Raw genomic sequence first — 25178 nt, forward strand, 5'->3', positions numbered from 1 at the left:
ATCTTTAAAAATTATTGGAAATCCAGGCAAACATTTGCTCAGGCTTCTAACACTCTTCAAAAATTATATTCTTCCTGAAATTTACTGTATTATTACTGTTCTTCATCTGCTGTCACTCAGAGGTCTAGGAAAACTGATTTCATATTAAATGCAGATGCAAGTCATCTGCAACACGGGGCATGTTTGCATTTTGCAAAATTGATAAAAGGGGTTCGATTAAGTTTTGGTTCCTAATATCGTTAATATTGTAACGCAGATATTATAAATTTGAATATTCTATTTATGTATTTGAAAGTAGCATTAAATACTAGAATAGGTGGAAACTCTCTCTTGACAATAGTTACATTATTACCAACAATTCACAAAGTGCACTTTTCTATTACAGTTTTAGACCTTTTTATACTTTCACAGTGTTGTGAAAAGTTATTTTACTGGGGCTCATTTAGCTTATGAAACACTCAGGAAGAGCTCAATGGAGTCAGGGAACCCAGTCATGGCTTCAACAGGTTTCCCAGACTGAATCCTGGGACGCCTGTCCTGCCTTGGACACAGCTCGCAGAGACAACGTGGCTGGGCTGTCAGCACACTGCCCTGTACCAGGCTGCAAGACCAAAGCTCACTACTGTTGGACTCAGCCTTCACAAATCTTGATCTTGTAGCGCTGGAGACGAGCACTGCCATCCTTACGAGCAAGGAAAACCGAGCTGTGAGAGGGTTGGTTTATTTGCATATGGCCACACAGTAAGTCGGCGATAGAGCAGCGCAGGAGCTGGAGAGCCGCTGGCCAAGGAGAGGCCACGAGCACACCGTGTTGCTGTAGTGGTCAGGCCACGCGCCAGTACGAGCCGAGACATTCTAGGATAAATTGGCAGTACGCGCTCCGCAAAGTTTTCCTCCATTTCTTTTATTATGTAGTGAGTGATACATCAAAATCCCCTATCTTAAAAGGATATAGAATAGCCATGCAGATTCACTGAAAATTTATATCATTGAATGCCAGCTCGAAGACATGTAAGGTGGAACAAAAAAAATTAATAAAGTAACGAGATTAATTAACATTTTGTCAAATTTTTAAACATTTTAAATGTGTAAAATATATTTACATAAACAATGTTAAAGTGCTCAACAAACCATTTAACTGATAGGTGGGATAGCAAAGAAAATTATATTTTTAAAACTCTGGGAGAAGGAAGAGAGCGAAGGAATTTTTACATGGTCATTAGCTTGCAGGATGAAAACAATTCATTGATATCTATTCCACGTGTTAGCATCTGGCCCTCAGGGAGGCAATATGACTGTTCGACTTGAAGAAAACAAGATTTTAAAAAAAAAGGTACTTGAAAAATTTCCGCGGAAAATCTGCTTAATGCTGGCAATGTTAAGTCATGGGCATAGCTCTGTGACCTGGGACTCTTGAAGCACTGAGCAAAAACTTGAAACTGGGCCTCTGGGTCCCTGGTGACAAAGTCAGTGTAATGTTGCAGGAATGTTCATGTTTTTTGACACAGGGAACACTTCAGCAGTTGATCCCTGCTCCTTTTCTCTCCCCATTCTTCTTTCCTTTGCAGAAATGTCACTTATTTAATTAGAATAAATGGGCTATGCTAAGTATTTGAACCAAATCTGGGATGTAGCAATATTTGGATGTGCCCTCAACCACAAACTCAGCATGCCCGTGCCTCTACAATGTTGACTTTGGACTCTTGAGAACCCAAGCACAACTGGGGCACTTGGGGCAGGGCAACTGGATAAGAAGAAGACATTTGTGGGCCAAGGAACTTGACCAAATATTGTGTTCCAAAAGGCAGCTCTGTACACAAAGAATAAGGGGAGCAATAGTTTATTCAAGTGGCTCAACACAAAACAGATGGTGAGATTTCAACAGAGCAAAGGACTGATGGGCAGTTAAAGCAGACAGACACCCTCAGAAGACTAAGACCCCAAAACTGATACGCTTAATGCTATGATATCCTATGAGACTTAAACTTCTGAAGCTAATTTGAGTGTTTCAGTATTTAAATTGACAAGTAGTGTTTCTAAAAATAGTTTCTGGATTTCTTAAAACAGATCCACAGGTCAGATGTTGCCTTTTGTGGTTCTGTTTGTGGGGTTTTTTAATTTTCACATAAATATAAAAGAAGAATACAGTCAACCTAAAAGCTTTCAGATTCTTCTATGAGACCTTTCCCACCCCTGGGCAAGTTTTCTACCCTAGCAGGGACCTTTACCTCTAACATTTAGACAATTAATATCTCTTGGTGCACTGTTCTTGTTTTCACATTCCTGAGAATCACCTTAAAATGCCCCTAAGGTACAGAGGAGGAAAAGTAAACTAGCAAAACATGAAAAAAAAAATTAGAGGTACAACTTTGGGTTCTGCTGAGAGAAGTGATGAGATTTTTCATTTTGCCAAATTTATAACAAACTCTAAAATCATGCTTTTTGGAGACGGAATAGAACTTTAACCTATTGAGTCTAAATTTCCTTTTGCTTCTGGTAAAATGTAAGTTCTAGGCTGTAGCAGGTTTTTCTGTTTTGTTTTGCTATAATTTTATTCCCCTGGTAATCCCAGAAGCAGGACAAGAATTAATTTCAAACAAGGATCTTTATTGTTTGCATAGTTCTGTTCTTTGTTTAATTACAAAAACATGTTAGTTGTTTTTTTAATTTAATTTTCTTTCAGAAAATGATGGTTCAAATTAAGGGGAAAAATGTTTTTCAAAACTCAACAGTTCTGTGAAACCTTAAACTGTTTTTCTTTATGTTGTCTAAAGTTTTGAAAAAGCCCTAAATGCTACCAGTTGGGGTTTTTTGTTTTGTTTTGTTTTGGTTTTAGGCCTTTTAAAAGGATCAGAGACATAAATCAGTCATTGATTATGGTCAGTTGAGCCCAGACAAGTAACAGTGGATGAATTTTCTAATCAAACTATCATGTTACTATATATATTTTTTGCATCCACTGTGTGCAAAATTGTTCTGACCATGGAAGTCCACAATTAGTCACCAAAATTTCACTTGCAGTTTGGGCTTCCATATTGCAATGAACAATGTATAGATTCTCACTGAAGAAGAAAAACATCTGTTGAGAAAAGAAGAAAGGGTTAGTCAGCTGTCTCTGAGAAATAAGAATGCAAATTAAAGTGGAAATACTTTGCAAATTTAGTTCACAGTCCTGAAAGTGAGGACATGTTCAAAAACACCAAAGATTGAGCCAAAGCTTGAGTGTCACATGAAACTTAACATTCATTGGAAGAAGGATATTGTAAGATGCATTTCTACGTGATCTACTTTGTCACTCCTTGCAGATCACTGGAAAGTCTCCTACTGGGTATTAGTGACAAAAAACTATGAAACCTCAGAATGATCTCAAACTTTAACAGAAGTTATATGATTTGAAAATTCAGCCATGAATATTTTAATGACTAGTGGTCTTTTAAAACATTGTAGTCTTCCAGTTGTCAATAATTAACTGCAATTTGTTACCAGTATTTTAACAGAGGAGCCAATAAGATTTTTCTCCGGTGCCTGTGCTGATTCTGTCTTTTCCACCTGTGGTGCATTGAAGGCAGTGGGAGAGATATCCAAAGGCTTAAACTGTATTTTGCTTTTTGATGATCATAAAAAATATTCTCTTAGTATTCAGGAAGAAACAAACATTTGAATATACTATTATGTGGGCACATAAGGTCTCTGTATTTTTACAAGAACATAAATGTCCAGTAAAACTCAGCTACATACTCGCCTAATATAGAGAACTCCATCAAAGTCATTAAAAATCAGATAAGACAGAAATTTATGTAGCTCTGAGTACTGCTCTTCAGAAACATCTCCAATTTGGTCCCACTGTCTCTTTCTAGAATTTGATTTTCATATTGCCTAGTGTGTTTTTATATCCCAGAAATTATTTGTCTGTTACGAGTGCAATGTACCAGAATCCAAAGTTTAGAATTTTCCCATTCGGCATATTAGAAGGACCAAAAACTCCTATAAGCCATGGTCTGTATAACCCACTCATCTGCTCATTTCTATGGTGGTTTCCAAAAATATAACATTTAATAAATGGAGCAGAAATAGATTGAAGCAAATACTGAAGGTTATGCAGCACAATATCTAATGCAGATTTTGATAATGTGGAATTTACCATATCCAGCGATTCACTAAGCATAAATCTTTTGTACTTGAAAGTCAAGTATACTAGAAATGAAATCTCAAATCTGTTGAAGAGAGTGGGAGTTTTCTCTTTAATTTCTAAGGTCCTGCATCTTATTGTAGGCACATTTTCTCTTCTAAAAGCACAATTCACATGGAATTAATTGAGTGGACAAATTATATTAAATTGATGCATTGCTTATTTCTGTCTTTAGACATGCATTGCACACTGTAGACCTGAGATGGTACCAGAGAGACTGATTTAAATGAAAGAATTTCTTGACTTCAAAGGGTCAGTGATATAAAATAAAATCTTCTATACGTACATGTTTATGATATTCAGGAAACTAACTTCACCAAATAACATCTTTGCACTGATATATTTTATTTCAGAAATTAAAATAAACTACACCCTATGACAGTATTTTATCATAAGGAACACTTAGGTACTTTATTTGAAAAATATCCTAGAAATAGTTGAATAACATTTTTGGTCAGATCTGCCAATTAGTTTTACTGAAATATTTCTGAATTCTGTATTCCAGACATTTTAACCAGAGAACTAAATGTGAAGGTGGGAATCTTTAAATAATTTACTCACTTTATATATCTAAAATTTGTTTGCATAAGTGTGTAACCAAGTAGCCTGAAGGCATAATTTCTGCTTAGCCAGTATTAGTCCCTGGCTCAGTTGGGGGGCTTAAATACATGCTTTCTGCAAAAATGTAAGATATACCTGCCTGAAAAAATAGGAGTATTGCTGTCAGCATCAGATCTTGTGTCTCAAATTAGGTGTATTCCCAAAATCTTGTTAAAATCTGAGTTTTACAGTTAACTGTTCAAAACCCAGTGTTTGAATGATGGAGTCTCTGACATGAAGAACATCACTTCATTTCTTTTAACTTCTTTCAGCAATCTGTGAATTCTTCCATGAGCTTCCCTTTCCTTGGTGACCTGAGATGACTTAAATTAGCTACAATTCACTATGTGGAAAACAGTGTCTCCAATCCGTCCTTCCCCACTTCTCACTTTTAATTTATTGGCCACCCACTCCTCTTTTTTCTTTTTGTTCTTGTCCAAATTTTCCTATTTCCAGCATATGTTTTAAGATTAAAAAACTCTTATTTGGCAGACAGTATAAACGCTGTACCTCAACAGATGTTTTTAGTGTCAGTGCAAGAAGCGGCCACACGCTGATGCGGTTCTGCTTGGCACCATTTCTTGTCTGGAGAGACTGACACTGTATGAATATATTCATTTTACTGCTGGGTTCTTTTTGTCATTTTTTTTCCTTCTTTCCCCTCTCATGACACTGTGGTAAATTTGGTGTTTCTGTGACTTGTTCCCTCTCTGCATATGACTTTGTTTTATAAGCCATCCAAGTCTTGTTTTTGTAGACTACAACTGACCTGAATTTACCTTTGAGCACCTCTCCCTTTCCTTTAACTGTATTACCAGGAATATGTTTTCGGGTTAACTTGTAGCCTTTACCAACAGTTTTCATGTGTCTCAATATCACTATTTCCTCCAAAATGTATTGCTATGCACAAGCATCAAAATAGTTAGGGCCTCAGTAAGTACTATCCAGAAGTTCAACAGGTTTTTTTATTTACTCAGCTGGTCATGTTCTTGTACGAAGGAGGTTTTTTTCAAGCTGTATTTGAAACAGGGGACAGGTTATGTAAGGGCATAATAAAAATATGGCTTTTGTGAAGGTACAAGTATGATCCAAAAGAGACTTTCTCTCTAAGTCTCCTTCCGTCTCCTAATCTGAATGGATTTTTTTGGCCTGATGACAGGGAAGGTTCTTCTGTGCAAATTCATGCCAGGTAACAGCTGAAAATGAGAACTGGAAAAGTGGACAAGAGTAAAAAAACGTGAAGCTAAACATTATGAGTTTAGAGTGCATGCTGACCATAAAAATCTCTTCTGGCGAAGTGTTAGCAAATGGTGCCATATGAGACACCACAGCATTTCCCTAAGCTTGCGAAAGGCCATAATTGTGGTACTCCAGATAATCTCATGTGGTAACTGCTTATAAAAATTGACTCTTTAATGGCAATCTCTGTGCCGTATATTTTTTTTATAGCCCTTCTGCAAGAAAATGAAGCATAAGATGGAAGAAAAAAAGAAAAATCAAGTGATGGAGCACTTGATTTTCAAAGAACAAAAATATCTGTCACATCCAGAGCCTCACAATAGGGATGCTTACCTGCCTGATGAACAGTGCTCTCTCTGGGCACCAGAAAAGGTTTTTCCAGCTGACACCCTTAGCTAGCAACAAATCTCTGCTCTCTCCTTCACTGCTAATCTGTTGCCTTTCACAGGAGTATACTCTTTTGGGCCACCTCCAAGAAAATGGAAAACTGGAGTGTAAATCCACTTAAACTGTGAGGGAAGGGGGTTGTGACCAATATTGTCCACTTTCTAGTCAGTGCTTCTAACTGCTAAGCTACTACACAAAGCATAGATCTATAGTATTGGGATTTTTAAAGGATGAGCCCTGCTCAGAAAAACATGGATCCTTCCAAGGTCAGCATCCTGAAGTGGACACAATCCCTGTATTCCAGGGAGCAATGGCAGTCCACCTTCATTGCCTCTCCTTGCTAACCATGTCTGAGAGCTGCTTATCTTCTTCTCAGATACTGGCTGTGACCCTGCTGGGCTTGGGTACCTGTTTAAGGTATAGATACTTTTATATCAAATTCATCCTTTTGGAGCTCATTCCAATAGACAACCAGCACATAATGCTGCACGGAAGAGCGAGGTGCATCCTCCTCTTCTCCACTATGGTTTCACAGGAAATGATACTGCTGTTTGGAAGGAGCAGTGCAGGGAGCAGCTCCAAGAGGCAGTCCCACTGCTCATTTTGCTTTTCACTTGCTATAGATTCCTGCTGGACTCCCTGGGCTTTCCTTCTGTCTCTGCTTTGTGCAAGTAGCTGAAGATGTTACTTCAAAAGTCGGGGTTATGGAGCTCAGCCTGACCTTAGGTAGCACTCAGTGTCATATCTCTACTCCAGCCGGCACAAACACACAAACCCCCTTCAGTGTCAGGGGTACATGTCTCATTCTTCCGGCTGCTTTTGTCGCAAACAAATATTTATTTTGGAGAAAGCAGGGGAAATCCAATTCTCTAGTTGTGGTTTCGATTCCTTTTGTCTGCAACATGTTCTGCTAGGGAAGTGATGCACAGCGGTTTCTTTTTCGAATTTGCTTCTGGCTCGGCAAGAAGGTGGGTGGCAGGGCAGTTGGAAGTCATCAAGCACAAGCAATAATGTTTAGTAACCTTTTGTATAACTCTGCCCTGCAACCACTGCAATGGCTTCCTTTTTCTGTTCTTACTGGGGGACAGATCCTGGGAGGTCCTGAGTACCTTTGAATTTGTCTGGGAAATTCCAAGTTCTGAATTTAAGATTCTAAACATAGCACAGAAAAGGCATCATAAAATCTTTCTTATCCATACTGCAAAAAGGGAGCCAGCCATAAAACTGGAATAAAGTGAAGCAAGTCTCCTAAGGGCAACGGAAGAAGGCAGCAACAGGACAATTAACATGAGAAGGCCACAGTAACTCCCTCATGCTAAGAGTCAAATCCTAAACTCCTGGGCACCAGTTGGATAGATAGGATCTTTATGAAATATTTATGTCCAGAATGGAACAGGTGTCAGATTTTTCTCATCCCAGTGGCAAACATAGCTGCCTTATTGCCACCAATTAAGCAAATGTCAGCATGAAAGACATGTTCAGGAAAAAAATTGCCTCTAGATCACAGCAGTTGCAACTGGTTACTTGCTAATGACTTACAGTGATGATTGGTGATATTTATTCATGTGGTAGACTTTGAAAGCAAGAAGTGGAGTTTAGCATCCCTGGCTAATGTTTTCCCAAAAGTAATATGATGGCCCATTCAATGTGCTAATAGTCCTATTAGCATTTTTCATGTGCAGATTTTGGAAAGTAAGAGATATAACTTACCAGCAAATATATGTAGTGCACAAATACATTCAAGCCATGGTAGAAAGCAGGGAAAATATCTGCTTCCTGGCCATGTAATTTTTCCTTTGGCAGTATTTTCCCTTCCACTCCTTTGTCTAGAGGAAAAAGTTATTCTTCGTCTTCCTCAATGTCCACTGCCAGCAGAAAATGTATATGCATATTTTGAAGAAATTATCTTACTTTAAAATAAGCTGTTCTTCTGTTTTATGGTGATTGCACACATGCATATTGACACAACGTGAGCTCAGAGGAAGGCTGCATATTTACCACAGAGAAGTAATGGAAGTTCTTCATACCAATAAAAATTGTAAGAACATTGCCAAGTGCAGCACCATTCCCGGATGCTCCCGGATGGTTCAGGATCTCATGAAATTGAAAAGAGCTCCACACGAATGCTCATCAGATGACAGGAAAGGTGAAATTTCTCAGCACTACCACCCATTTAGCTGAAGAGCTAGTGGCATTCACTCCAATCATTGATGCAGTCTTGTCTGCAGTCTCAAAACTGGCCATGACAGCCTCTTATCTATATGAACAGTCTACACGCAAAGATGACATCCCCAGATCATTAAGCTGTTGACAGAAAGAGCCTGAGAAAACACCTGGAATTTCTGATCCTGTCAGAAATCAGAAACAAGAAGAGAAACAAGAAATAAGGTAGAGATTTACTGGCATTCAAAGCATGGAGGAAAGACATGAACAATCAATAAAAGTTAAGTTTCTGACTGAGACGGAATTCTGAGCCAAAAATAAGATGGCTCTTGAAAAAAAGTCCCATGAAAAATGGACATGATAGAGAAAAAAAGACTCACTCTCCAGGAGGAGGCAATATTCAATTATAAACACATCTTCTTCAACAGATGCATCAGTGAGGAAGTTACTGCAGGTTAACAGAAAGGATGTGAGTGAGGGTCATTAGCACCAGTTTCAAGTCTCATGGAGGAGAAAAGTTCTTAAGAAATGGAATAAATTTGATTGACCATTTCAGAAATTTGAGGACCAGGAGCCAGAAGTCCATCTGCAAGAAACAGAGTATACCTCTCATTTTGTAACCATATTCTCCCTTACCATGGCCCAACAGAACAAAAAAAAATACAGTAACTCAATTAATCAGATCTTAAAAAGCACATTAATCTTTTCAAAAACATCCAGGGTTTGACTTTTTCCTAGAGGATAATAATAAAGTAGCCACAGAAGCCGAACATGCCAAACTCATGTCTGAAAAAAGTATATTTATTCATCCTGAGACTCTCCACATATTTCTAGGAATGAACGTACGCTGATATCAATTAAGGTCAAGGACTCCTTTTCTTCTGTTCTCTCTGAAGCCTATCAAAAGACCCAGCAGCAATGCAGAAAAGCATTGTCTCTGTTGAAGAATGAGCTCTGTCCAGCTTCCAACAGATATTCTGCCCACCCATGGTTGTTTGCATTTATTGCCTCTCATAAAATGCACTTTTTATTCAAAGAGGAGAAACAAAGGAACTTCTGCTGGTACTGAAATCTTGGTTTGGATCTTAGGGCTAATGAGGGAAATATGCTCTTAACACCTCAAGTTCAGACAGTTGGTGCAGGAGATAGATGCCAGAAGGGTTGAGGACACTCACAGTGTCAGTGATGAAGAACCTGGATTTGTGTCATGTCCCAGTTATCATGAGAGCAGAGAGATTGCTTCCAACCACTGTCCATAAAGATTGTGTTACTCACAGTGGACTTGCTACTATGACAAGAGTGACACAGTCAACCTGTTAGGACAGAGAGATTCTCTAGAATAAAGGCACAGAAAATGGTAAGTACCATTCTTTCTTGGAATTCTTTTCCTGTCAAATTAACAGACACTCTGAGTCTGGGGTTAATGGCCTAAAAAGCAGACAAGACTGTAAAAAAATTTTACAGGGCATAGGAACATCCCCTCAATCATTTGCAAATTTTGGTGCACAAGTTCTTCATTATTGTTGAAGTAGAATGATAAAATCTGACCTAGTATATGAGTTTTTGAAGACCCGAACAAGGTCAAAGCAAGACTGCTGGCAGAGATATTTCTGAAGATGAGGCTCTCCCCTCCTGTAAACTTGAGGCTTGAAAAGTAGACACTTTAGAATAGTCTGAAGTATGCCTTTCTCCTAAACATTAAAGGCATGTTGCACACCAGTAAGCAGAAGCCAGAAGGAATTCAGACATTTTCTTGAGACAGTTCAAATAAAAAATGAAGAACTGAGATAAACATGCAGAAGCTGTACACAGCTCCCCAGAGGCAATGAAGGAAAGAACTGTTCAGGATTTACCAAAGAAAGTCTAACCCAAAATCAAACACTGTTGAGTGCTGTCAAAAAGTAAAGAACTCCAGCACAATTGTGTCATTGAGAAGGGAAACATTATGAACCGTTTCTCATTATACATATGTGCATAAATCACAAAGCTCACATACTAAAGTGCTGAAGGAATAAAATATGTGGTTTCAAGTGACAGGGTTTATTCATATACTCTGTGTGAATGTATACATTGATTAACACTTTAAGCCAGGAGATAATCTTATCCACCTATTCTAAGATAGACCATACCTTCTGAAAATATTTTTTTTTTTAAAATCTTTACTATTGGAACTTACAATTCTTCTTTACACTGGTGTAACAAAAAAAATCAAATTTGGCCTTAATCCTTAAACTGACAAGACAAATTTTAATCTTCATCCTATGAAGAGAGCTAACAATGGCTTTGTAAATTCTGAGTCTTAGTTTATATTACTGTGAGTTGGAAGCCTAATTTTTTTAAATTATGTTATGTTGGAGGTCATGATCTCCCAAATATTGAAGAACTTGTTTATAGTTTGGTGTTTAATAACCAAGTTCATTAAGTACTTTCTACTCTAAATTAGCCAGTTCTTGGATCATCACCAAACTCTGCAGCATGCTGCTCCAGGAAAATTCTATCCCAGCTCTGATGACAGTTTAAATTGCTTTATATTTTTAAAGCATTAATAATTTTTAATATTATAAATACACTGAAAAGACGTGATTAATTACTAACATAAAACAAAGCCCCAGACAAGCACTAATTTATTCTTGTCAAGCTAATCCCAGATTTGTGTTTTGTATTTTCTTCTCTCCTTTATTATCTGTTGTTATTTTAGATTCATAGCATATATTCAACAGAAGTGTTTTTGATGCAATCATTGTCAAACCATTCCCAGTATTACTGATAAATGACAACTAATATAGATGAAGTTGTGATACTGGACTGTGGTTACCATACTCAACTGTGGATGTACTAAAATTAAACACTTGTATTCCCATTTAGCCACTTGAGTTACTCACATCACTGAAATGAAGGCCACTTGTTTAGGTGCCTTTCGCTAAGTGACTAAATTGAGACCCCATGTGGCATACATATTACAAAATAACATTAGCTTGTTCCTTAATAGGCTCCCATGAAAGGCAATGGGAATTTAGCCATGGAATTCAAAGGGGACAGACTGCACCCAGCTAGTGAATTGTGTAATAGTGTTTATTTTGATGTTAAGGTTTTGGTACTTTTTCTCTGCAAAAAGATTAAAAACATAAGTTAATAAATCTTCTAATTAAACCACTTACCAATATTACAACATTAGTGTTGGGATAACAACAAGCAAAAAGAAAGGCAATTATAAAAGCGGAAAAGAAAAAAAGGAGGAAGAAAAAGGGACAAGTAGGTGGACTCAGTCTTTGGCTGTCAGTTTGGCTCCTTCATTCTCTCCAAGGTGTCTTTTGGGGGACCAGAGTAGGTGACAAATTTCAAAGGTGTTGACAAGCCTGGCAGACCAGCCATTTCAATTCATCCCTCAGCAACAATGCCAGGCAGCTGTTAATGGCCCTAACATTCTCTGCTTCATGATGATTCCAGGATTAGGGATAAGTTTTTGCTTTAGTCCAGTATGGGCTCCCTGCTAAGAGGCTCAAGCTTCCTTAGACAGTGAACGCTTTCAGTCTACAAGCCACAAACCTAACCTCTTTTGCCAAGATAAAAGGGACAGAAATCTTTCAAAAGTTGCAAAATCACTTCTGGAAGTAAAAAAGAGAAGTGAAAGGATCCCCACTCATCCACTTTTCTTTCAAGGGGATGGATGTTCTGAAATCCCTTCACGAGCTTGGAAGTTTTCTACATTAATTTGGAGGCATGTTACAAACTTTGCTCTTGTGCAGAGGATAGGCAGTTCCATATAACATTGCACAAAAATAACAAATTACTTGGATTTTTAACAAAGGGTGAGCAGGTTTCCAAAAATGCCTCCTTTGCTTCTTGAACAGGCCTCTTCCAACTAAATAGTCTCTCCTTTTGCTACTGGAGCTCAGCATCAGGCTATGAATGGAATCAGCAGTAGGACAGTATCTCTGGCAGTGTCACGGATGCTGGTGGACAGGACCTGCCCTCCATAGCCATGCTTCTCCTATATCACTTGAGGCATGACCAGAAACACTGGACACTCGTCCTCGTTTTTGCCTTATAATCTGACTGCCCTAGGTTACTAAATTTTGAGTTCCAGTAAAGGAACAGAATGGACTAAAATGACTGAAAATCAGACTACATTTTTTAATATCTTCATACACTAAAAAGAGGGGGAGGGGTTCACTTATATTTTCAGCATTGCAAACCTGCAGAAGGAAAAATGAGATTTTGGCTCAAAACCAAAACCTCTTAATTTGTAGTTGTGAATATTGCACACTTCACTCTGAAACATTGAAATAAATGAAGTTTTGTCATTGGTTTTCACTGGAAACTGGCACCAAGCCTTCATTTGGTAACTTCAAGTCTGTTTTACAGCTGTAAGCCAATGCACAAAGCATATGGTTTCTGATGCATTACAAGTTAGAACTGCCTAATGAACATTGTCTTAGAAGATTACTTTCTTTTATGTATAATTTATTATGTCTTCATCTGTGAAACTCATTCAAAGCACAAATGCAAAGTAAATATATTGGGGTTGAAGTTAGAGCTACAACAAGAATACACAATAGTAAATGAGCAAAACACTTTATCTTCAGTAGTTCCAATGGAAACCTTCAAAAATCGGCAAAAGAATCTATTATAAACAAATACTGTCTTCTTTCAGCAGGGTTTGCAAAGCAAAGAAAGCTGGGAAAATAAGTGAGTTTCAACTTATTTTTAGTTTAAATAAAAACCAACCCTAAAGCATCATCCCTTTCAGGATTTTCCTTGAATCAAATCAAAATGGATGTTTATCTCCATAATTTAGGGGAGAAAAAATGCCGCTCTAGACAGTATTAAGAGAGTTAAAATTTTACTACTCTTTTTCACTACCACTTTGTTGTCTTCCTAGCAGGTGGCTATACAAAACCCACATTCAATTACTCAAAAACACTAATTGTTCTGAAACATGTATGGCTGACTGACAATAAGAAATCCTTTTTTAATCTCACTTCTTTCAAGGTCTAAATTATTAACTTGCAGTGTGCCACATATAACTCGGTTTGGGAATAAAATTATCTCCAGATATAATATTTCCAAACTGTTGCTAAACTGGTCACTTAAAGTCATCTCACTATTTAATCTGAGTAGAATTAAAAAGAAATAGAGGGTGCTTTGTATACATACAAATATGGGTGGGAGAGAATAATATTAACAGAGTATTTCTTATCCTTCCTAGTTACTCTTCTTGTGTTTGTCTAAGCAGATTCTTGGCAACCTTAAAATTCATTAATATGGGAAATATTGAGCTCATTGGCCGCAACACCTCTATTTTAGAAATCAGACTACTACTATCCACCACATGTTCTGGCACAAACCCAGGTTCATTCTCTCCCTCTCTGTTCTTTTTGTCCCTCAACCTCATTAAAGCCCCACAAAATTACCCATGGAAGCAAACACTTTAGAAAAAGTCTTTTCAAGGATCATGTCTAATGCTGCCACTTCATGGTCAGAACCACAGCAGGAGAGCACAGAACCTCGTGGAGCCTATGGGGGCTCTGACTGGGTGCAGGGATGTTCTCACATGGAAGATATTATAGAATTGGAGAATGAGGCCAAGCAATTTGTTCATTTTTCACATGATCATGTATTTTGCATATGTTGTGCAGCAACGTACCTTTCAGTTGGGACTGATTATGTTAAGCTGAAGTTCATCTTATGTAATGCTGATCACTTAGACCACAGATGCTGAATTAAGTAGGCCTTCAGGAGCTGGCCTTCTTGCCCCAGAGTGATTACAGAATCAAGAGCAAAGTGTACCAGGAGTAACATAAATCAAGAACTGAAGGACAGCAGTTCAAACAGGGCTCTATATGGACTCATCCCTAATTTCTCTTGTTTTTCTTTGTCATCTGAGTGGATTTTGATTATTGCAGCCTGTGTCCAGGTTTTCTTAGAGTTCTGCCAGAAACAAGAGCTGGGGCATGTTTATTTCTGAGGGCAGATCCAAGCGGATAAGTTCATCCAGCTAGCAGGCACTAGCATCCAAGGGAGTGAAAGAGGACATGGGGAAGGTTCATAAATCCATAGCTTTAGAAACAGAAATGGATTTGTCAGTAATTGTTCCTACAGACATACAGACTGGGAGTAGGGAGGGAGGTTGATGGGGTGAATGTACAGGTTGAAAAGGATTTGACTGTAGACAGAAATGAGGAATGTACACAGATGAGTATCCAGGACACAACAGAGGAGAAGAAAACTTCAAGACATAATCTGAGAAGTCTGAGGTGACTTGGCAAGGAAAAAACACCAATAGTACCAGAGTAGACTGATCATGGGTGGAAAGGCCTTGGTACAATGAGATCAGGGGAGATGGGATTGCTGGCTGGGTGATATCTGGTAGGATACAGGTTTGAGGGGGTTTGAGGATTTGGGGACTAGGGTGGAGGTAGTACAGATCCTTGTGCAGTGTTCCAGTTTGACATTAAGGATATAACAATGACATGATGTTTTCACCACAGTAAGATGCTGCTATCGCCACTGACACCCAGTATTTCCCTCTTTTTTCCCCATCCCAATGAGGAGGTCTGCAAGCACATTTCCTGGAGGCTCTTTTTTCACTGATAGAAGTGCAGCAGTTCTAAGTCACAGTACTAAGGAGAGCTTAAAACATTCAGAAACATGGAAAACCACTGAATATTTCCACAGAGCTGCACTGTGCCTGGGGAAGGTTAGGAACCATTAAAAGAAATGTGGTCAGCATTGCAGTCGTGCTCTTTACTCTCACAGTGGAGCTGAAGCATTTGATATTCCTCATACTAAGTACAGCACAGTCAAACAGAAAAAAAAAAAAAAAAGGGAAAACCTGCAACACCATGAAACAATGTTGAAATATACCTTTGAAATATACCCTTTAACAGTAGGAAATAATGAAAGGTCAATGAGAGAGAGTTTGGAGAAGTCTGGGGAATCTTACTTGTCATTCAGGAGCCAAACAAATTCCCAATACAAGGCAAGACCTGGGATAAAAATTTTGGAATAATATTACTGGAAGAGTTACAATTTATCCTGGATAAGTGTTGGACCACTTTTATGGCACCAGCATGCCATAAATCAACAGTTACTTGGTAATAGGTACATTGTAGAGGTCTCTTGCAATCCGAACTGGAGACTGATGGTTATATGTCATAAGTATGCTTTACATAAAAGCATTGTCTCATTTTTTGGGTGTCAGTGCTTTGGGACCCTGTTCATGTTCACATGTATGGACACGTATATTGTGGGTACTGCACATAGCCACTATAGCTAATACACAACAGCAAGGTCTACGCTTGTTTTTGAGTAACTGTGACTTCAGGAAGGGTTGTAATTGCAACACAGCAAGCATCCCACCACCCAGACATATTCAGCGGGGACTGTTTGATCACCTAGACATTTGAATGCCCACTTGAATATCTGGTGCCTATTTATTCACTTGAGCAAGTAGATGGTAGGAGGAAAGTAGTGCCTTAGGCAAGAAGAGGACAGTTTGCTCTCTGGAAAAGTTTGGGGCAGCTGCTTGATTTGAGGGAGCTGCTCCGAGAGGGAAGAGCTTCTTCTCAGGCAGAGGAAGTGGACAGCTTCTCTGGGGGTAGAAGGTCACATATGGCACATGTTTGTGAGTGATTACCTGCAGCTTGAGGGAATGTGACTGCTGCAGGAGGAACTGAGGAGTTGCTTGCAGTGGAAGGATAAAAGAGTGTGAGGCTGCTCAGTCTGTGGTGCAAAGGTACGGGGCCATAGGTTTCTAGGTGGGACAGCATAGGTGTATTGTGCTGACCTGCAGGAGTTCGGGGACACATCTGTTTGGTTCACACCAAATTATAGTTTTATTTCTGTAACTGGACCACCTGACTTTTGATATCAGCTCTGGCCAAACACAGCAACCTTTGAGCCCTGGCTGCTAAACATGACAGTGAGTGCTTGGTGTAAACCAAAACCTTATAGCATGATTGCTATAAGCTTCATGTTCTACCAACTTCTTGTGCACCGGTCTCATTGCAGCATGGTGGGTGGTGGGAACTCAGTGAAACTTTTGGAATTAGAGATGTTTGAATTCAGAAATAAATCTGTTTCTCTCCTTTTTGTTCTCATCATTTTCAGCTAGATATAGATCTGTCTAGACAGAGTGAAACTATATTAATAACTTCATTATTATTATTATTACTATAGCTAACAAAACAGTCTAAGTGCTTTAAAAATAGGTTAGTTTTTATTAGTGGGAAAAAATTTCATGTCCAAGATTTGTCTGAGCTGTCCTTCTCATGCTGGCTAAGTACAGGAAGGCAGTGACTGTCCTCCCACTCCTCTCTGAATGGTTCCTAAGAAAGCCCTTTGGAGTTTGTGATTTACCCCTAGACCATTAAGTACTAACAGCTTCGTCTTGCGGCATCTGGGCTTTTTTTGTCAGTGTTCATTTTCAGGACAATTTTCTATTGTTTATTTTGTTTTGCTTCAGCTGAAAAAACAAATGGCTGTCAGATTACAGAACAAAGCTAACTGTGGTGAGGGATTCTGAAAATACTACACAGGAATCCATTTTTATCTGATGGAGCTAGTAAAGCAGCATTTATATAGCCTACTTTTAGGATCTTGTAAAAGATGCTGAACTCACACTCAGAATCCCTGCACATGGGTATTACCTAAAGTTTAAATTTTGGTGATGAGAGATTAGCTGTTGTACATTCCCTTGAAACGTCCTAAGTATTCAAAATGAACATCTGATTATTAAGAAAACTGCATCACTTTTATCACAGCATGAAAATCAAAGAACAATAAATTCCCCTTTTAATTGCACTAGTTTGTGTTTTAACTAGTTTGTTTTAATCCAAAATAATTTATCCTTAAAGAGAACAAAAAACTTGGAGGAAATCTGAAGCAAACCAATTTGTGCTCAAATGTAATTGCAAAATCTACATTTGCTTTCATTCTCCATATTTTCCCTAGTTCAGCCTCGTGAAGCTTATTTGTCACTGTAAAAAACCAAAATGTACCAATCTCTAAGAAGCTACAGGTGATAGAAATGTCAGCCATATAAACAATTTATGCTGTGTGGACTGTAATTTTCAGACAACTACCATTAGCTTTTTTTTTCCAGTGGAGAATATTACATTTACTAATTAATGCCAGCTAGAAAAATAGAATATCCTTTCAAAGAACTGAAGAAAATGTCTTTGATACTCTGCTCTGGATATTTTACACGTATTCCCAACCCAAATATCTGAGTGAGGTATCTAAATTAGCTACTCGTGACACCTTCTGTAACTGATTAAGAGAGACAGGTTACTGCATGAAAAGAGAGAGTCAAAGTATGTGGGTTAGATTTTTGGACCGAATTCCTCCAGGAGAAACTTCTCACCTTCCACTGTTCAGGAAGGGTTTGGTACATACTCTCAGCCTCCTTTGAAGTATATGAAGTCCTTAAGAAGTTTTGAGTTGAAGCAAGTGATGTAGCTCATCCAAAATATTGCCATTCCAAAGAACTTGAATTTTTTTGTCTCATGCTACCACAGTTTCTGTCCACTGTCCCTAAAGGGGCATGTCTCTGATCATATCAAAAATGCTTGTTTGCAGCAAGTGCTATAACACTTAGCTCAAGCTGAAGGTGATAGTTCAGGCAATGACTGTAGAGGTGCAGTGGCCACTGGTTGCAACAACAAACTATCCTGTCATGGATTCCTCACCTCTTCACATTCTTAGATCAAAACTAGATGCTTTTCTGAAATACAAAATCTAATCAAATTTGAATTATTTGGTTCAGTCTATGAGTAGCTGGTTTAAATAATATAACTTCTTATTGTATAGCAGCTTAAATTAAAATATATAATGTCTTGAGAAATGCTGATATTAAAAATAAATCTTTTAATTTCAGTTCGTGTTCAGTGGTTAGCTACAGAAGTCAACAAAACTTATGACGTCTATTTGAACATTTAGTTAAATCCTGAGTATGAAAGAGAGACAAAGGAGATAGAAAGTGAATTTAGAAATAAAGCCAATTATGAAAGGTCATGCTCAGCAATGACACAACTACTTCAAGACAAAAAGAAAAAATGTATGCTTTTGCAACTGTTCTGGATCCTTGCCCCAAGTTGTTGTTTGTTACAAAGCTGTGTGTTTGATTACACAAAGTGCTATTGAGCTGAGAAGCATCAAAACCAGGATCTGTTAGATTCTGAGCTATTGATGACACAGTTAACGAGATTAATGTACCTGTGCAGTTAGAAGTGTCATTTGTACAGACCAAATTTTAAGACAGTCTTGTTTTGACAGTTTTGTTATGCTTTTCTTGTTTATTTTCTAAAAACTCCCACAGCACTGAAGAATTGATCCTGTGATGTAAATAAGGCTCTGGTCATCTATTTGTATAGCACATTTTCTACCCTAAGTAAAAATGCATCAAATATTTAATGGAATAATATTATATTAAGGAAATTGGTATATTTTTAATGGCACAGATTATTTTTAAAACTAGTTGTGTGCATATTCCAAATTAAAATTAAAAAAAGAAGCTGGATACAATTTATCAAACATACACTTCTCATTAATGTCTCAGCTAGTTCAATAATTTGATGTTCAAATTTTTTTCAATTATAGGAAGCTCCCCAGTGACCTCTAAACCATCACAAATTATAACCAATGCAGGTTAGACCTTACCCCAGAAAAGATTCTGTCCAGATGAATTTTTATTGGGAATGGGGTCTAATACTGCAGGAACAATAGTATGAAGCCCTTTTCACTATATGGAAGTAAATTGCAAATTAAGAAGTTTATTCTCAAAATTAAAGGTAAAAGCACAGGAAAGCTGCTCTAAAGGACACCTGTCACTTTAGAAAACCTTTAATAAAAATGCAGGTTTTGTACCATGGCAACACGCTAGAACACTACCAGGAGAGTGTTTTCAATCAAGGCATTCATCTCTGTCCACAGCTGTTCTGCATTTAGTTTTTTAGTTCACATTACTCCTGTGAACTCCTGTGAATGTCCAGGGCTAATTCAAACTGAGAAGGAGCTATATGTCGCTCACTAAGCAACGGTATAATTAAAAGCCTCATTACTACGGCTGGTTTGAAACATTTGAGAGCTTGGGAATTTGAGGGAACTCATATTAAAAATAAAAAGGATGTAATCACAGCCTCCTGTACAGTTTAATGGGCAAAAGTAATTTCATGATTGCATTGGTTTGAATGAAGCACGTTGCTTTAATTATGTATATCCTGTGTATGCACGCAAAGACTGGAATCTACCTATATAATCAGAGTGATTTAAAATATTCCTGAAATTTCAGTATTATAATTATCTGAGTAAACTATTTACAAATCATGAGATCATTTTATATCATGCTGTAAGACAGAGTTTTCTTATACGCGAATCCCAGTTGCACATTTAAATTATCCATTTTTTGCACAGTGTCTGGCTTTCTGGATGGATGTAGGGAAGTACACTCATGTTGTAGCAGTTTGCTTTTCAAACACTGAGCAAGTAAACCACGTGTTTCATTGTTTGGCATGCCACTTCTGAGGATGCCTACATGTTACTCTGCTCTTCACCATACTACTCTTTCTGGAAAAGTCATTCCAGACTGATGTCAGTTTGAGTATACGAAGGCTGCAGACTTGTTCTAATTGCAGTACTAAAACGAGCTGTGCTTATGTCAATACTTTCCAAATTTAATTTCAATCCACAGCAAGTTTTGCTTACTTTTGAGCAAAATCAATTCTGTCGAGTTTTTTATTATTAGAAGACTGTACTTTTCCTGTATAATTTTTACACCAAAATTCTTGAGATAAAGCTGAAACCAGAAACATCAAATGCTAGCTTTTTTGTAGATCACAGCAATGACTCAGGAAGCAATCCGAGGTTGAACTTCATCATCTCTGTATTTTTAAACTAGAACTATTGTATATTAGTATGTTTAGACTAGTAGCTCTTTAAGTGTTGCTTTTTATAGATGGGCTTCTGCAGATTAGGACAAGTTTGGTGTTTTTTCAAGAAAGCCTCAATTAAGAATGTTTTGCCATTATGCAAAGGCACTTCTAAAATGTGTTTGTTGAGAAAACTTCAAGTTTTCTTCTTCTTTCTTTCTCTCTTCATCTCTCAATTAAAAGAACTCTGGGAATTAAAAAAAAAAGTCTGCTTCTACAATGTTCTGATTGCCTCCTACAAAAGCAAAACCAATGGAAGGTAATCATGGTCAGTGCCTGTATAAACAGACTGACCTGCCAAATCAAGAGAAATACTAAGAAATATTGAGAAATCAAAAACATAAAAGAGCTAGTGGAAAACCTGGTTTATATTTAGTGGAAACACTTATTTTAACACTTTAAGTTTAACTTTGGAACTAGGAAAGTAAATAAAAGTGTTTCTTCTATGCCAGCATACATGTTATAGAGTTGAAATTGTTTCTGCTGTCCAGAAGAGGGGTCATGGAGTTCCTAAAAGGAGCCAGGAGTATTCATTACGCATAACTTTGAATCATAAAAGTTATCCAAATGATACACTAACAGCATGAATGGTACATACCTCAGAATTCTGGGTTAGTTTGGAGAAGAGTACAAACTATTGATTCACGATATACTTGATCAGAACTTCTGAATATTTGTCTGATCACAAGGTTTCCCATCTGATGACTTATACAATGTTGCTTCAAATTGTGCAAGGTCATTTTAATCAGTTGGGAACTGCTTAATTCAGTCTCTAGTAATATCAATGAAATTTCTTTCATTATTCACATTGGAATTATATGTTTTGTGATCATTTTGCTTTCTATATCTTTGGAAATTAAGTCCTAGATGTTGCCCTATTCTTAAGATTTTATTTCAGTTCACACTAACGTTTCACATTTCAGTAAGGAAAATATTTCTTAGCACAAGTGAAAACACACGATATTAATTTTGAGTATATTTCATCTGTTTTCTCTACATCAGTTCAGGTAGCTGCCTAGCCAAATGCTTTATAAATGTAGTGTGCTTAATTTACAAAGAACTTTATTCAATGAAACAGCAGAATACCCTTTTGGCTTGCCCAACTGGATACATAACCAAGACATCTGGAAAAATGGCCTAATTTCACATTGTAAAATAATGCAGAAATATAAGATCTTCCCCTGTTTTCCTTCGCTTACTGAGAATTATATCATGTAGGCAACCGTAACCCAAAAGAACATCATTCCACACACTGTTGTTGCTATTTTCAGTATTTTTCTGAATATTACTTAAGAACTCATTTCTTTTTTCACTTACACCTGACATATCCCTGTTGTTATTCTGACATTGCCCATGAATCTCCTCCAAAATCAGGGAGATTGCCTCAGATCAATTCTCAGTGGTTCATTTTATATTTATTTACAGACACAGAAAATAGACCTGACACGTTCTTGTTTCCTCTCAAGCTGTCTTGGGCTAATTCTTTTCCTACCGTGGGACCATTCTGTCTTTATTTAATTTGGTTATATTTAAATTTTGTCCTGTAACCTTTGACATTATTTTTTTTCTTAATAGAAAAAAGATGATACATTATTAAGGTGGTTAAATTTTCCATTTAAACAATTCTAACTTGGTGTGCTTCACTACTTAATCTATTTGAGATTGCCTAAGTTTTTCCCCCCATCAAGACCAAAGAGAAACATATTGGTAAAATGAGCAACTTAAAGATGACAAGCTTACTGTCAGTATTCTGCTCAGCATGTAAAGTTGGCAGCTGCTTAACACGTATTCCAATTTCATAATGATGGACACTGGAAAATGCAGTATTTTTCTCTCAGCCTTTCCTAATTCACTCCATATGTAAGCAGAACTTGCCTCATGCAGATTTCTAGCACCCCCTCCTCATGTAGGGGCAGGGTCTCCAAAGCAAATAAATAAATAAAAATGACCTTGGTGGTTTGTGGTTTTTATACACTCTTTTAGTCACACGTACTCAGAACCACTAAAAATCACCAAATCCCTAGAGAGCCAAGATTTAATTTAGATCACACGTTACAGGCCAGAGTAGAGAGTATCTTTACAATAACAATATTTACTTATATTCATCAACAGATGGTAAAAGAGCACAGGGAGAAAAGCTTGAAGAAAAGTGAGAAGCTTTTCACAGAAATAATGGTATATCAGCTATAGGTTGTCAATAAAAAGCAAATCAGATATGGATAGAATATTTAATTCTTGTATAAGTATAGCTTGGGTTTTCAAAATTACATTATAGATCAGAAATTTCTTCCTTATGTGTCTAACTCAAAACTGAAAGTCAAGTTTACACTATTCCTCTCTGGTTTTTTGGCCAATGGCCATTTACTGTGCAAGACAGAAATCAGAAACAGCACTAGTATGAGATTTGACATATGCAGCCAGAACCAGAACAGTTTCTTTTAGAGTTGTTTCCAAAGAGATGACTTCATCTGCCATAGTTACATGTGGCCATGTGCAGAGCTAATGGAGAAGAACACAAAAACCAAAGCAGAATGTAACTCCCACAATTATTCAGTTGTATTTTTGTAACCATCACTCTTCATTGGAATACCTACAAGACTAATATCATTTCTACTTTGGCTAATTTCCCTCTCCCTAAAATAAGTATTATCACAGATTAATATACTTTTTATCCCTTTCAAGAAGGCTGGTTCATATTGGGTTTTCCTCTTCAATGATAATGTTCCTTAGTTTCTTCAAATCCTAGTGTATAATCTGGATGTTCAAATTGGGCTTCCACTGAACTTTCCCTTTATACACTATCTGCCTCGAGTTATAGAAATAAAAATAACTCTCCTGCCACACAAACATACTTTGCAGAATAGTACCATGAAAAAAGGCATGCTTTTGTAATGCAGATTTTCTTTATTTCTAACAGTGTGACACAGTTCTCCCTCACTACCAGGAAGACAGATGAAGCTCCTGACACTCCCCCCCAAAAAGTAAAGAAATAACTCAGAAAGGACAATTATTTATGCAGCTTGGAGAGGAATGCCTGCAAGAACTGGTGCTATTGTTCAGATAAAGAGTGATTTGCTCATTAAATTACATCAAACACACAAGTTAAATCCAGGCTGTAAAAGTCACCTGAAATTAATATGTATGAAACAGAAACCTTAACCATCAATCACATGCTGGAAAATTGTCCAAGTGAAGGTATATACTGGCACATATATTTCTACCATTTTTTTTTTAATTTTCTAGCATTTCATCCATTCATAGAATCCCCTCAGCCATAGAAGGTAGCCTGCTAAAAAGGTGGCAGAAGACTTAGTGAAATCAGATGATTTTGCTAAAGAAATTAATTTTTCTACATTTTATTTGCTGAAATATAACACATAGAACATTTTTTTTTCCTGTGATCAACTACAGCAGTAATCTTTTCATGACTCATCTGCCTACCCTAATCATGCCCCTAAAAGACAACCTGGTTCTTTGAATCAGTGTTCCTTAGGACAATTTACTACAGATGTGGAAGGAAACCTCAGCCCAGCATGAAAACAAAGACTTTTAATAATTTATTTAAGCATTCGTGTGAAAATACAGAGTGAATTTCTGTTTGTACAACATGCAAAACTTTACTTGCCAGACAGTGAAAGTCTAAATACATGTTCTGTTTCTGATCAATTGCTCATTCAAATTGTCAAGTAGTCAAAAATACATTTAGAAAAAGATGTAATAAATGAAGACTAATGTGGTCGCTTTTGGAAGTTAAGGAGTGTGTTTACCTAGCTGTTTACCTCAGTGGAGAGGAAAGGCTGCTCCTGGCTATAAACTGAGAGTTCAGTTGCACAGTTTGCTGCAGCAGCATAGAGTTCTTGGTAGGTTGACTTAAATTATTTTTGTAACCATGCTGTAGACATACCACATATAAAAGTGAATGTAAAAAACGGTGGAGAGTAAAAACCTCATCTGATGTAATTCCTGAACCATTATATGTCAAAAATCCAATGAGGCATAAACAAAAAGACAAACTTTTCTGTTTTCCATGTGATCTTGTCTCCTAAGGTCATGAGCAAGGAGACTATCTTGTGTACACTGGAGCCTCTAGGCAGAACAATTATTTGTGGGGGTTTCCTTGCTGATTTTTTGTGGGGTTTTTTTCCAATCACTAGTGACTTTTCCTGACATCATTATGTTGGTTAGCTATCACTGACTGAAGCTTTTAATTATTAAAATAGATATTTTAAAAAGGCACTGGTATCTACACTATCATAACATTCAACACTTTTTTACTGTAACACAATTGTGTGTTTGGTTGTATCTTTTATCTGGGGCCATCCCAAGAAGTATTACTTGTCCTAACAAATTGAGTTACACTTGAAACTTAGCAGGTGCCAGCCTCTAAACAAACTAAACAAGGCTTGTTCTCAATATGCAATCACAGAGTGGAACACTGTGCTCTGGATGCAGTTAACACGGGTTCAACAGAAGACTAGACAAGTTTATGGAAGAGGAATCCACTAGGCAAAGACACCTCAAACCCACATCATTATTTCTGTTTTAGGAAGTCCCTGACCTGCAAATTGTTGAAGCACTGGGAGAACTGCCTGCTTCCCTGCCCCTACATGCCTCTGTAGGCACAGGCTTTTTTGACACTGTCAGTGACAGGATGGAGTGCTAGCAACACA

This window comes from Chiroxiphia lanceolata, chromosome 6, assembly GCF_009829145.1.
Source record: "Chiroxiphia lanceolata isolate bChiLan1 chromosome 6, bChiLan1.pri, whole genome shotgun sequence".
NCBI lineage: Eukaryota > Metazoa > Chordata > Aves > Passeriformes > Pipridae > Chiroxiphia > Chiroxiphia lanceolata.